Source organism: Antechinus flavipes, chromosome 4 (assembly GCF_016432865.1).
Source record: "Antechinus flavipes isolate AdamAnt ecotype Samford, QLD, Australia chromosome 4, AdamAnt_v2, whole genome shotgun sequence".
Lineage (NCBI taxonomy): Eukaryota > Metazoa > Chordata > Mammalia > Dasyuromorphia > Dasyuridae > Antechinus > Antechinus flavipes.
Window position 1 is genome coordinate 328,103,783 of NC_067401.1, and position 14,720 is coordinate 328,118,502.

Below are 14,720 nucleotides of genomic sequence, written 5' to 3' on the forward strand. Positions count from 1 at the left end.
GTGTGACTTTATAACAACAACAACAACAACAACAAAGGGATAATATATGAGGAATTACAGATATAAGGAAAGATGTAATGCTATTAATAGATAAAGAATTTTTTTCACTGTTAAAAAAAAAAGAAAGAAAGAAAGAAAAGAAAAGAAAAAGCTTTATACATCAGGAGTGGAGCCAAGATGGCGGAGAAGTCACATGTGACTTTCTAAGCTCCTGTCATCCCCTCAACCAACTATTTAATTCAGCCTCAAAAATAGCTCTTCACTGCTTAAATTCATGAAGATTAATAGGACACAACTTACCAGCAGAAGATAATCTAGAAGATCACTAGGAAAGCAGGAACAGGTTAGCGCAGGCAGCAAGAGACTAGTATCCTGAGCAGACCAGGGGTGGGATGATCTCTGTGGCTAGAGAAGTTATAGAGATAACTCTGCTATAGGCTAACTGCTCTGCCTTGATTATAAAGCAGTACACTGGCAGAGAAACTAAAGCCTAAAACAAAGGGTACTCTCTAAAAAATACCAGAACCTAACAAAATCTGACTCTAACCACCCAAAACTGGAAGTGACTCAGGAAGACCAGAACACAGCCTTGCAGCCACATCCTGCAGTTTGGGGCTTTTGCAGAGGCAGTAACAAATCTGCAGGGGGGCACAGCCTGATGAAGCCTCTAATCTGCACGGAGGGGAGTGTGGCCTGGGGCAATAGAACTACCTCAGCAGAGTGTGCTTCGCAGGCCAGAGACACTTCCAGTCCCTGCAGGGCCATTCACTGCTCAGCTGCTAATACAGCTCCAGGGCAGGATTTGGCTTAGGGTAGTGAAACTCTCACTGCTCAGCTTTTAGCCCCAGGTCAGTCCTTAACTTGCACAGTGGGGGTTTTTTGCAGGGCACTTTCTCAGCACGGCCCTGCAGGCCTGAGTAACTTCTGGGTGGGGAACTCTTTCCCAGAGCAATCCAGTACTCGATGCTTTTTGTAGCCAGCTGGCAGGACAGCTCCCAGTCCATACACCTATCACTGCTTTGCAGAGGAAGCTGGAAACCTCCTGGCCCTGAAGGCAGACCCTACAGGCTTTAACAAATGAGTAAATAAATCAAAAGGATGATTGATAGTTTCTATACAGAAAGAGAGCAGCTTTTCAGCCCTGAAGAGGCTAATAGACAGTCTCCAGACAATTGTTGGTTCCCAATAAAAAAGGCCCTCCTAGAAGAGACTATTAAAAACCTTCAAAGATATCTGAAAGAGATACTAAAGAAGGGAAAGGGACTTGTATGTGCCAAAATGTTTGTGGCAGTCCTGTTTGTAGTGGCTAGAAGATGGAAAATGAATGGATGCCCATCAGTTGGAAAATGGTTGAGTGAATTGTGGTATATGAACGTTATGGAATATTATTGTTCTGTAAGGAATGACCAGCAAGATGAATACAGAGAGGACTGGTGCGACTTACATGAACTGATGCTAAGTGAAATGAGCAGAACCAGGAGATCATTATATACCTCAACAACGATACTGTTTGAAGATGTATTCTGATGGAAGTGGATCTCTTTGACAAAGAGACCTAATTCAGTTTCAATTGATAAATGATGGACAGAAGCAGCTACACCCAAAGAAAGAACACTGGGAAATGAATGTGACCTATTTGCATTTTTGTTTTTCTTCCTGGGTTATTTATACCCTCTGAATCCAATTCTCCCTGTGCAACAAGAAAACTGTTCAGTTCTGCACACATATATTGTATCTAGGATATACTGTAATCTATTCAATATGTAAAGGACTGCTTGCCATCTGCGGGAGGGGGTGGAGGGAGGGAGGGGAAAAATTGGCACAGAAGTGAGTGCAAGGGATAATGCTGTAAAAAAATTACCCTGGCATGGTTTCTGTCAATAAAAAGTTATTTAAAGAATAAAAAATAAAAATAAATAAAAATTAAAAAAAATAAAAAAAAAAAAACCTTGAAAGAGAACTAGAAGACAAATGGGGAAAGGAAAGAGAAGCTATGCAAGAGAGCAACAACTTCCTGAAATGTGAATTGGAAAAGATAAAAAACTTCCAAGAAGTGCAGGGACACCGTTTTTGTGAACTGGAAAAAGAAAATAACTCCCTAAAAAAAAAAAATAGTGAGATGGAAAAAAACTCCATAGAGCAAAACAACTCATTTAAAAACTCAATTGGACATATACAAAAAGAAGTAAAAGAAGCTAATGAAGAAAATAACTCACTAAAAATCAGAACGGAACAAATAGAAATGACTGATTCATTGACACATCAAGAATCAGTCAAGCAAACCCTCCCCCCCCCCAAAAAAAAATGAAAGATTGGGAAAAATGCCAAATACTTACTTGAAAAAACAACAGACCTGGAAAATAGATCTAGGAGAGATAACCTGAGGATCATTGTATTACCCAAAAATTATGATTAAAAAAAGAGCCTAGATACTATTTTACAGGAAATAATCAAAGAGAACTGCCCAGAAGTAATAGAACCGGAAGGTAAAATAGGTGTTGAAAAAATTCATCAAACACCTTCTGAAAAAGACCCTAAAATAAAGATTCTGAGGAATATTGTGGCCAAATTTCAGAACTTTTAGACTAAAGAAAAAATATTACAAGCAGCCAGGAAAAAACAATTCAAATATCGAGGTGCCACAATAAGGGTCACTCAAGATCTGCCTGCCTCAATATTAAAGGATCGAAGGGCCTGGGATCTGATATTCAGAAAGACAAAAGAACTTGGAATGCAGCCAAGATTAAACTACCCAGCTAAGCTGAACATTTCTTTCCATAGAAGAAGATGGACATTTAATGAAACAGAGAAATTCCATTTGTTTCGAAGGAAAAAAAAAATCACACTTAAACAAAAATTTTGATCTCCAACCACAGGACTAAAGAGAAGTAGAAAAAGGTAAAAGAGACTTTTGAGAAAGGTATTTCTGTTGTGGATATACATAAAAACCACAAGTATAATTTGATTTTACTGATATAACCTAAAATAGGGAAGTAGAAATGGAAAGGGGATAGTGTTAGAAAAAGGGAAAAGGGCAAATAAAAAGAGGAAACTACATGTGACAATGAGGCAAAGGAAATCTATCATATCCAAGGGAACTTAGAGAGGGGGAGGAACACTGTATAAATCCTACTGTCATCAGGATTGGCTCAAAGAAGAAACAATTGATATATTTGTTTTACAGAGATTCTTCTCTCACTTCATTAAAAAGTGGGAGAGGAAAAGGGAAAAGGAAAAAGAGAAATAAGGGAAGGGTACAAGAAAGGGGAAGGGATCCAAAGGGAGGAGGGAGGAATACTAAAGAGGGAGAGCTGCATGACACAAGTGGGACCAATAAGTTTAATACTAGGGAAGAAGGGAAGGAGGGCAAGAAAAAGAAAAGTATAATCTGGGGATATTAGGATGGCGGGAAATACAAAATTAGTAATTTTAACTGTAAATGTGAATGGGATGAACTCTCCCATAAAGAGGAGGCAGATAGCAGACTGGATCAAAAGTCAGAACCCTACAATATGTTGTTTACAGGAAACACATTTAAAACAGGATGATACATACAGAGTAAAGATAAAAGGCTAGAGCAGAATCTATTATGCTTCAGGTGAAGTAAAAAAAGTAGGGATAGCCATCCTTATTTCAGATCAAGCAAAAGCAAAAATTGATCTAATTAAAAGAGATAAGGAAAGAAACTATATCTTGATAAAGGGTACTACAGACAATGAAGCAATATCAGTATTAAACATATATGCACCAAGTGGTATAGCATCTAACTTCCTAAAGGAGAAGTTAAGAGAGTTGCGAGAAGAAATAGACAGCAAAACTATAATAGCGGGAGATCTCAATCTTGCACTCTCAGATTTAGATAAATCAAATCACAAAACAAATAAGAAACAAATTAAAGAAGTAAATAGAATATTAGAAAAAATAGGTATGATAGATCTCTGGAGAAAACCGAATGGTGAAAGAGAGGAGTATATTTTCTTCTCAGCAGTTCATCAAACATACACAAAAAATTGACCATCTATTAGGACATAAAGACCTCAAAATTAAATGCAGGAAGGCAGAAATAGTAAAAGCTTTCTTTTCAGATCACAATGCAAGAAAAAGTACATTCACCAAAAAATTAGTTGTAAATAGACCAAAAAGTAATTGGAAACTAAATAATCTCCTCTTAAAGAATGATTGGGTGAAACAGCAAATTATAGACACTATTAATAATTTCACTCAAGATAATGACAATGATGAGCCATCATACCAAAATTTGTGGGATGCAGCCAAAGCAGTAATTAGGGGAAATTTTATATCCTTACGGGATTACTTAAATAAAATAAAGAATGAGTAGATCAATGAATTGGGCTTGCAACTAAAAAAGCTAGAAAAAGACCAAATTAAAAAACCCCAATCAATTACTAAACTTGAAATTCTATAATTAAAAGGAGAAATTAATAATATTGAAAGTAAAAAAAAAAACTATTGAAATAATTAATAAACCTAAGAGTTGGTTTTATGAAAAAAACAATAAAATTGATAAACCTTTGGTAAATTTGATTAGAAAAAGGAGAGAGGAACATCAAATTAGTAGTCTTACAAATCAAAAGGGAGAACTTTCCACCAATGAAGAGAAAATTAAAGAAATAATAAGAGGCTATTTTGCCTAACTTTATTCCAATAAATTTGATAACCTAAGTGAAATGGATAACTACCTCCAAAAATATAGGCTTCCCAGATTAACAGAGGAGGAAGTAAATTGCTAAAATAGTCCCATTTTCAAAAAGAAATAGAACAAGCTATTAATCAACTCCCTAAAAAAAAAATCCCCAGGATCAGATGGATTTACATGTGAATTCTACTAAACATTCAAAGAACAATTAGCCCTGATGCTGTCTAAACTATTTGAAAAAATAGGGAATGAAGGAGTCCTATCAAATTCCTTTTATGACACAGACGTGGTACTGATACCTAAACAAGGTAGGTTGAAAACAGAGAAAGAAAATTATAGACCAATCTCCCTAATGAATATTGATGCTAAAATCTTAAATAAGATATTAGCAAAATGACTACAGAAAATCATCACCAGGATAATACACTATGACCAAATATGATTTATATCAGGAATGCAGGGCTGGTTCAATATTAGGAAAACTATTAGCATTATAGACTACATCAATAACCAAATTAACAAAAAACATATAATCATCTCAATAGAGGCAGAAAAAGCATTTGATAAAATCCAACATCCATTCCTATTAAAAACACTTGAGAGTATAGGAATAAATGGACTTTTCTTTAAAATAATCAATAGCATCTGTTTAAAACCACCACTAAACATCATATGTAATGGGGACAAACTGCAACCATTCCCTATAAGATCAGGAGTGAAACAAGGTTGCTCACTATCACCGTTCCTATTTAATATTGTATTAAAAATGCTAGCTTTGGCAATAAGAGTTGAGAAAGAGATTAAAGGAATAATAGACAATGAGGAAACCAAATTATCACTCTTTGTTGATGATATAAGGGTATATTTAAAGAACCCCAGAGATTCTACTAAAAAGTTATTAGAAACTATCCACACCTTTAGCAAAGTTGCAGGATATAAAATAAACCCACAAAAGTCATCAGCATTCTTATATATTACTAACAAAACCCAACAGTTAGAGTTACAAAGAGAAATTCCATTTAAAGTAACTACTGATTGTACAAAATATTTAGGAATCTACCTGCCAAGGGAAAATCAGAAACTTTATGAGCAAAACTACAAAACACTTTCCACACAAATTAAAATCTGATCTAACCAATTGGAAAAATATTAAATGCTCTTGGATAGGGTGAGCAAATATAGTAGAGATGACAATACTACCTAAACTTATCTATTTATTTAGGGCTATACCAATCAGACTCCCAAAAAACTATTTTGATGACCTAGAAAAAATAACAACAAAGTTCATATGGAAAAACAAAAGGTCAAGAATTTCAAGGGAATTAATGAAAAAAAAAAAAAAATCAAGTGAAGGTGGCCTAGCGGTACCAGATCTAAAATTATATTATAAAGCAGTGGTTACTAAAACTATCTGGTATTGGCTAAGAAATAGACTAGTTGATCAATGGAATAGATTAGGTTCAAAGGACAAAACAGCCAATAACTTTAATAATCTAGTGTTTGACAAACCCAAATACCTCAGTTTTTGGGATAAGAATGCATTATTTGACAAAAATTGCTGGGAAAATTGGAAATTAGTATGACAGAAAATAGGCATTGACCCACACTTAACACCATACACCAAGATAAGGTCAAAATGGTTTCATGACTTAGGCATAAAGAATGAGATTATAAATAAATTGGAAGAGCATAGGATAGTTTATCTCTCAGACCTGTAGAAGAAGTAGGAATTTATGACCAAAGAAGAACTAGAGATCACTATTGACTACAAAATAGAAAATTTTGATTATATCAAATTGAAAAGTTTTTGTACAAACAAAACTAATGCAGACAAGATTAGAAAGGAAACAATAAACTGGGGAAAACTTTTTTACAGTCAAAGGTTCTGATAAAGGCCTCATTTCCAAAATAGATAGAGAATTGACTCTAATTTATAAGAAATTAAGCATTTATCCAACTGATAAATGGTCAAAGGATTATGAACAGACAACAGACGGACAATTCTCAGATGAAGAAATTGAAACTATTTCTAACCATATGAAAATATGCTCCAAATCATTATTAATCAGAGAAATACAAATTAAGACAACTCTTGAGATACCACTCACACCTGACAGATTGGCTAGATTGACAGGGAAAAATAATGTGGAATATTGGAGGGGATGTGGGAAAACAGGGACACTGATACATTGTTGGTAGAATTGTGAACACATCCAGCCATTCTGAAGAGCAATATGGAATTACAGCCAAAAAGTTATCAAACTGTGCATACCCTTTGATGCAGCAGTGCTACTACTGGGCTTATTCCCCAAAGAGATACTAAAGACAGGAAAGGGACCTGTATGTACCAAAATGTTTTTGGCAGGCCTGTCTGTAATCACTAGAAGTTGGAAAATGAATGGATGCCCATCAATTGGAGAATGGTCAATTGTGGTATATGAATATTATGGAATATTATTGTTCTGTAAGAAATGACCAGCAGGATGAATACAGACAGGCTTGGAGAGAGTTACATGAACTGATGCTAAGTGAAATGAGCAGAACCAGGAGATCATTATATATTTCAACAATGATTTTGTATGAAGATGTATTCTGATGGAAGTGGATTTCTTCGACAAAGAGATCTAACTCAGTTTCAATTGATCGATGATGGACAGAAGTAGCTACACCCAAAGAAAGAACACTGGGAAGTGAATGTAAACTGTTTGTATTTTTGTTTTTCTTCTTGGGTTATTTATACTTTCTGAATCCAATTCTCCCTTGCAACAAGAGAACTCTTTGGTTCTGCACACATATATTGTATCTAGGATATACTGTAACCTATTTAACATGTAAAGGACTGCTTGCCATCTGGGGGACGGGGTGAAGGGAGGGAGGAGAAAAATCAGAACAGAAGTGAGTGCAAGGGGATAATGCTGTTAAAAATTACCCTGGCATGGAGTCTGTCAATAAAAAGTTATTTAAAAAAAAGAACAAAATAAATTTAAAAAAAAAAAAAGAAAATACATCTTTAAAAAAGAAAGAAAGAAAATAAAAAGCTTTTAAAAAAATCCCTTTGCAAACCTGGAAGTGACATAGACATTTAAATTATGATGAAAATAATGGTGATAATGACCCTGTGCAAAACACTTAAGATTTCAGGACCTACACACTCCACTCTAAGAGAAAGTATATGCAGAGTATATGTGAATTGGGAGAGAAAAAAAAATTAAGATACTTAATATCATTGAAATCACAGATGTAATCATAGATTTTGATGACAAAAACAATGATATTGCTGATAGTAATAATATTAGGATTTTACCTATGTGGACAAAGCTATTCTTTCTTCCTAATGTCTTGTTTATGAAATTAAAATGCATCCTATTGAAAATGAATACTGATTCTTTACAAAGTGGGTAAGAAATTATTAATAATGGAAAACACCAGAATTAAATCACACTGAACAAAGAAAATACTACATAAAATGTTAAATATTAAAAATTGAACAATATGCTAAGGACATAAAATATTTTTTGTAATCTACTTTAAATAGTTAATGTAAAAGCTCTCATTCCCAAATAAATTCATTAAAGAGCAATTCTAAATTGATGTGATTTTTTTCTTTAATAACAATGCCAGTTTTAATTATCCTCATCTAAATAGTTAAGTATGTAGCGAATGTTACATTTACTCTAATATTATTTTTTATGTTGGATTACCTCCATTGATAGCAATTTAATTAAAGTATGCCTTGGAAAGTTCCAAAATGGTTTAATAGTTATATCAAAATTTTACTTAATCATTGCCAAATCTTAGTAGCAATTAAGCATTCCAAAATGGTACTTTTTAAATATTTGAGCTGAAACTATTCTATGAAAACAGATGAAGCAATAAAAATAACATAACTAAAATAAAATATCATTTAAATTCAAAGTTTATATAATGTAGATCAGTAATACTACAATGTACTAATTGGAGAGCCAGTACTTTGGAGAAAGTGATGGTCAGGATGGTTGTCTCATCACTTTTAATAGCACATAACAATTTCAATTGAAGAGTCCATTTGGCCTAATCTCATTTTGTTTAGTTTACCAAGTTACCTATTATACAAACAAGAAAAACATAAAACTATCTTACTGATAAGTGCTATGTGTACAAAACCAGTGAGATTTCAGCCAGAAGCCACAATGGATATATTTGAGGACCAATTATATATCCAAGTCTACATCTATCTATCTCTATGTGTGTGTGTGTGTGTGTGTGTGTGTGTGTGTGTGTGTGTGTGTGTATGTGTATCCTTTCTCCACAGACTAAAAGTGGGACTAAACATAATTTATGCTTAATATGTGGAAACAGCATATACTAGAACAAAGAATACAAAGCCATAGGATCTGATGGTCTGTGGCAATAAGTGTTTGCTTCGAAGGGATTTCTTAATGTTACAAAAGTGTGTAAGATATAAATAATTTTGAAGCTGTGCTCAAAATAATCCACAAATATATCTATGCACTTTCAAGGGGATAAAGATATTTTAATAAAATATGTTAATATATTTTAAGTTATTGTTTCCTTTGCAGACTTACAGAATTTTAGAATTTAAGGGATCATCAGATGCAATTCTAGTCCATTTTTTTTTTTGGTTTTGTTGTGAATAACTCTAGATAAATATTCTAGATAAATATTACTTTCACATATCAAACATAAATATAACATATAGCTCAAGTAAACAAAACATTTTTCATGAGTTTCACATACATATATATGAACAAAACATATATAGTAATTATGAATTTATGAATTTTTATACTTCCTTTGCATCCATTGATATGTCCAATCAGAAAGTACTAAATAACTTCTATTTCAAATTGGTCAAATAGTCTTGAATTGCTTACATATGAGGGCAGTTTAGCCTTAAATCATATCTCTAATATGTTTGTGCCTCAGTAACAGTTTCCATTTTTCATTAATATTAAAATTTATTTATACTCTCTGTATGTTAAATATCATGTTATCCTTCCATTATACAATTAATACACGTTGATATATGGTGAAGATTAATGGAATCAAGATATCTAAATTTTTGTTCTAGGAATCCGGGAGGTATCTTAAAGTCAACATGATCCAAATAGGATTTTGAATAATTTCCCAGAAATCTTCACATGTTTTAAACTTTTCTTCTAATATTTCAATTTAATTATCTTAGCATTATTTGGATTTCTCAAGCTCCCTCACATGTCTTAACTAATTAGTGGTCCAAACTTGCCATTTCTAACATCTCTTATTTCTAATACTTTCTTTCTATTCACATAGCGACCGGATTGTCGAAATCTTCATTACCTCCTCCCTGGTCTTTCAGACTCAAATCTCTTTCCATTCATGGCCATAGAAAGTTCATTGGGTTTAATTATTGTTTTTAAAACTTTGAATTTCAGATTCTCTCCTTTCCTCTCCACTCCCCACTGAGAAGGTACATGTGAACTTATGCAAAACATTTCCATAAAAGTCATGTTTGAAAAGAAAACATAAATCTCAATTCCCCACCTACCCAAAAAAACCTCAAGGAAAAAAAAATAAAATCTATTTCAGTCTATATTCAGACATAATCTGCTTTTTTTCTAGCTATGGATAGCATTTTTAATCACAAGTGCTTCAGAGTAAACTTGCATGGTTGTATTGCTGAGAATAGCAAAGTCATTCACAACATAGTTCTTACTTCATACACAGTACATTTCACTTTGCTCAAGGTCATGGGGAATCTTCCAGTTTTTCCTAGAGCATATTGCTCATTAACAAGTGCTTATTTGTTGACTGATTCTGCAATGAATAATTCTTTTATGCATCTAGGTGTGGCCCTAAAAATCACTGATACCTATGCATGGTTTTAACATAGACAATGGTAAGAATTATTATCTTTCTACCCTCATTAGTAAAAACTCCACTTAATTAACATATACATTTACTGAAACAACATATATTGTACCTTAGATTTCCATATACTAGATTCAGGCTTAGTGGTACTCATAGGCAGGATTGATGTCTTGGACTTTTGTGATTAAAATGGACAAGGACTATGCTACAAAAAAAAAGCACAAGACAATATTACCATTTTATCTTGTCTAATAACCACAAAGAAGAAAACATGTCTCGTCCAAGCAAGTTGCAGAGAACATTATCCCATATCCACATAGATCTTAAAAGCCAAGAAAATATTGAGTTTCAAGGAAGGGAACGTGAAAGAATCAGCTTTTATAATTTACAGACTAAGTAATCAACACTTACATAATTAATTGTGTGAGAAAGTTAAAAACTAAATAACTTTTTTTTTTATATCAGGGACATTTTTCTATCATTATTGAAAAGATGACAAATAGAGAATATGTGCATATTTTTTTTTTAATCAGTTATGACAGCAGATAACTTTGAGGTTAAATTAAATATTAACTATTGTCAATTGTGCTAGTCAGGAATTATAACAGTAAGATATCATTTTAAACAACAGAGGAATCCTGAGGCAAAATACAATACAGTTTGTTATTATCATGAGGGAAATCAGCTTTTAGAAAACATCTACTATGTATCAGTCACTCTGCTAAGTTTTTTTTTTTTTTAAACAAAAATCTCATTTGATCCTCATGGCAATCCTGTAATGTGAATTTTCACATTTATTTTATACTTGGGGACTGAAATAAAGAGAGATTAAATGACTTGTTCAGGATTATGCAGCTATTAAGTATTTGAAGTAGGATTTGAATTTAGGTCTTCCTGACTTGAAGGTCAACATTCTATCCATTGCAACACTAGTTGCTTCAACTATTATTATTTAATTAGATTATACAGAAGCAATTACCTATTATTATATAGATTTGGTTACAACACAGGTCAAATAATATCCCTTCAAATATAATGAAATGCAAGATCCATGTCAATAATGATATATTTTGGAGAAATCGTCCCTTTTAGGAATATAGAGAATGTTTTCATGTGTTATTTGTCACATAGCAATTGCTAAAGCCCCCTTTATACTTGCCTATGGCTCTATGAAATAAATTAAAAAGCTTCCATGATGGCCTATTTTCAGTATTAGTCCAGAGTCAACATAATGTAATGGAAAGAGTCAAATCTTGTTCCATTACTTAAAGCCTAGGAGATTTTGATTAAGTTTTAATCTTTCTAAGCCTCAAATTTCATGTCAATTGGGAAAAACAATACTTGAACTACTGTCTTGACATGGTGGTTATGAAGTAAACATTTAAGGACTAGATAACATGATAAACATTTAAGGACTAGATAAATGTGCAGTACTATTGCTATTCTCTGCCAAGCCATCAGTGTGCAAAACAATGAAAAATATAACAGAAATCTTCTTCTGTCTGAAAAAAGACATTACATTTTGTTGGAGAACACAACATGTACAAAGATTAATGTATACATTATGGTTAGAAGTGGAGGAAAAGAATGCTAATTAGTGAGATCAGGGAAAAGAAAAAAAAAAACAGTTTATGGGAAATGGCACTTGAGCCAGGTCTTGAATGAAGCTAAGGATTATAAGAAGAGACAAGGAGAGAATTCCCAAACATGAGGAACATACTATGGAAAGAAAGAGGAGGAAAATGTGATATTGACTTTGGAGGAAAGCAAGAAGATCTTTTAGAGTCTGGAAATGGGACTTATGTACCAGAATATGGGAAAAAGAATTCTGGAGCTAGACTATAAAGAAGAACATTAGTACTTGCTACTGAAGTACTGTAAATTTACAAATTGAAACAATTTTCAGTGTTATTACTAAAAATACATCAAGGACTTTTATCTCTCTCTCTCTCTCTCTTAAAAAAAGAGAGAGAGACACATAAAATGATGAAAAGACACATAAAATGATGATTACCCATTGTAAACTTATATAACACCTAAGGCTATGTCTACACAGTGTCCATATAACTAAGTGAAAAAAGTAAAATTAATCAACTGTTTATTTGACATGCATGATACAAAACTACTACTTTGACTATTAAATAAAAAGTAAAACCTACATTTTTAATTGTTTATTTGAACTATATGAAAATTTAGTTAAAATATTTTAGAACTATAAAAGGTTGTTGAATGACCTAAAGATACAAAGGAGGAATTTTAACCAGACTTTCAAGAGTCAGAATGGAAGTTTAAGGAGTAAATCCCCATAACTCTCTCATATTTATCTCCAATCAATCATAAAATAGCATCCCCAAACAAATTTTGGAACAGCAGAAACAGCAAAAAAGGTAGGCTAAAACAATCTTTGTTCCCAAGAAACTTGGAAAGCATCTTGCAAGAAATTATCAAGGAAAATGATGAGGTTATCCTAGAATGAAGGACAAAAGGAGCATTGAAAAGTTCTAACTTATCATTTTAGGAAAGAAATCACTCCCCTCCCAAAAAATAAAACAAGAAACAAGAAACATTATAGCTGAAACTCAGAAGTATCAGTTCAAGGGGAAAATACTGCAAGTGGCCAGAAAAACATTTCAAATATTGGATAGTCACAATTAGGATTAAAAAGGATTTAGCAGTTGCAAAATTAAAAGATGAAAGGACATAGAACATGATATCCCAGAGGACATTGGAGCTAGATTTACATTATATGAATCATTTACACAGTAAAATTAAACATAATATATCAAGGAGAGAAGAAGGAAGGGTGAGATGGTCATTCTATGAAATATAGGGATTTCAAACTTTCATTTAAAAAGGACCAAAATTAAACCAAAATTTTGATCTCCATTGTCAAGACTCAAGAGAAGCATACATAAGTAAAAAGGGAAAGAAAAAAACATAAGGAATTCAACAGAGCTAAAGTGCTTATACCACACAAGGGGAAGATGATACTTTTAATTCTTAAAAATTGTACTACTAATTTCTCCTGGGATTCAGCAGCAAAATTCAATTGTTCCTAGGTTCCTTTTGAAGCTTCACTGGCTCTCAGATAAATGACCTTCTAAGTGTAGGATCAACCTTTTAAGACAGAATAGCAAGAATCTTGCCAGCAACGAGTAAGAGAGAGATCTCACCCTATACCTTTTGATTGTCACAGGACAGTTTATTCCCTTTATACCTTTTTAGAAATGGACAATGGCAGCATCCTTGAACTTTTGGGGGATAATTTTCTCTTACCATATAACCAGGAAAATTTCAGTCAGCCTTTGGATGAGCAATGGATCATCCCTATCTTATAAACATCAGCTGGTATAGAATTAGACCTAGGTGCTTTGGCATATAAAAAGAGCCTAATTGTTTTAAAAACTTCTTTTTCAATTGGAATTTTTGCTAAGGAGGGATTGGTTTCAATCTGATGTAAATGTCCATGACTTCAATATTTTTTAAAATTGTTATTGAGTCATTATTTTTAGTTTTTTTTTTCTTTTGAAAAAAAATTCTTTACAGCATTATCCCTTGCACTCATTTCGGTTTCGACTTTTTCCCTCCCTCCCTCCACCCCCACCCCCAGATGGCAAGCAGTCCTATACATGTTAAATATGTCACAGTATATCCTAGATACAATATATGTGTGCAGAACCGAACAGTTCTCTTGTTGCACAGGAAGAATTGGATTCAGAAGGTAAAAATAACTTGGGAAGAAAAACAAAAATGCAAACAGTTGACATTCATTTCCCAGTGTTCTTTCTTTGGGTGTAGCTGCTTCTGTCCATCATTGATCAATTGATTCTCTTTGTTGAAGAAATACACTTCTGTCAGAATACATCCTCATACAGTATTGTTGTTGAAGTATATAATGATTTCCTGGTTGTGCTCACTTCACTTAACATCAGTTCATGTAAGTCTCTCCAAGGCTCTCTGTATTCATCTTGCTAGTCATTTCTTACAGAACAATAATATTCCATAACATTCATATATCACAATTTACCCAACCATTCTCCAATTGATGGGCATCCATTCATTTTCTACTTTCTAGCCACTACAAAAAAAGGCTGCCACAAATATTTTGGCACATACAGGTCCCTTTCCCTTCTTTAGTATCTCTTTGGGCTATAAGCCCAGTAGTAGCACTGCTGGATCAAAGGGTATGCACAGTTTGATAACTTTTTGGGCA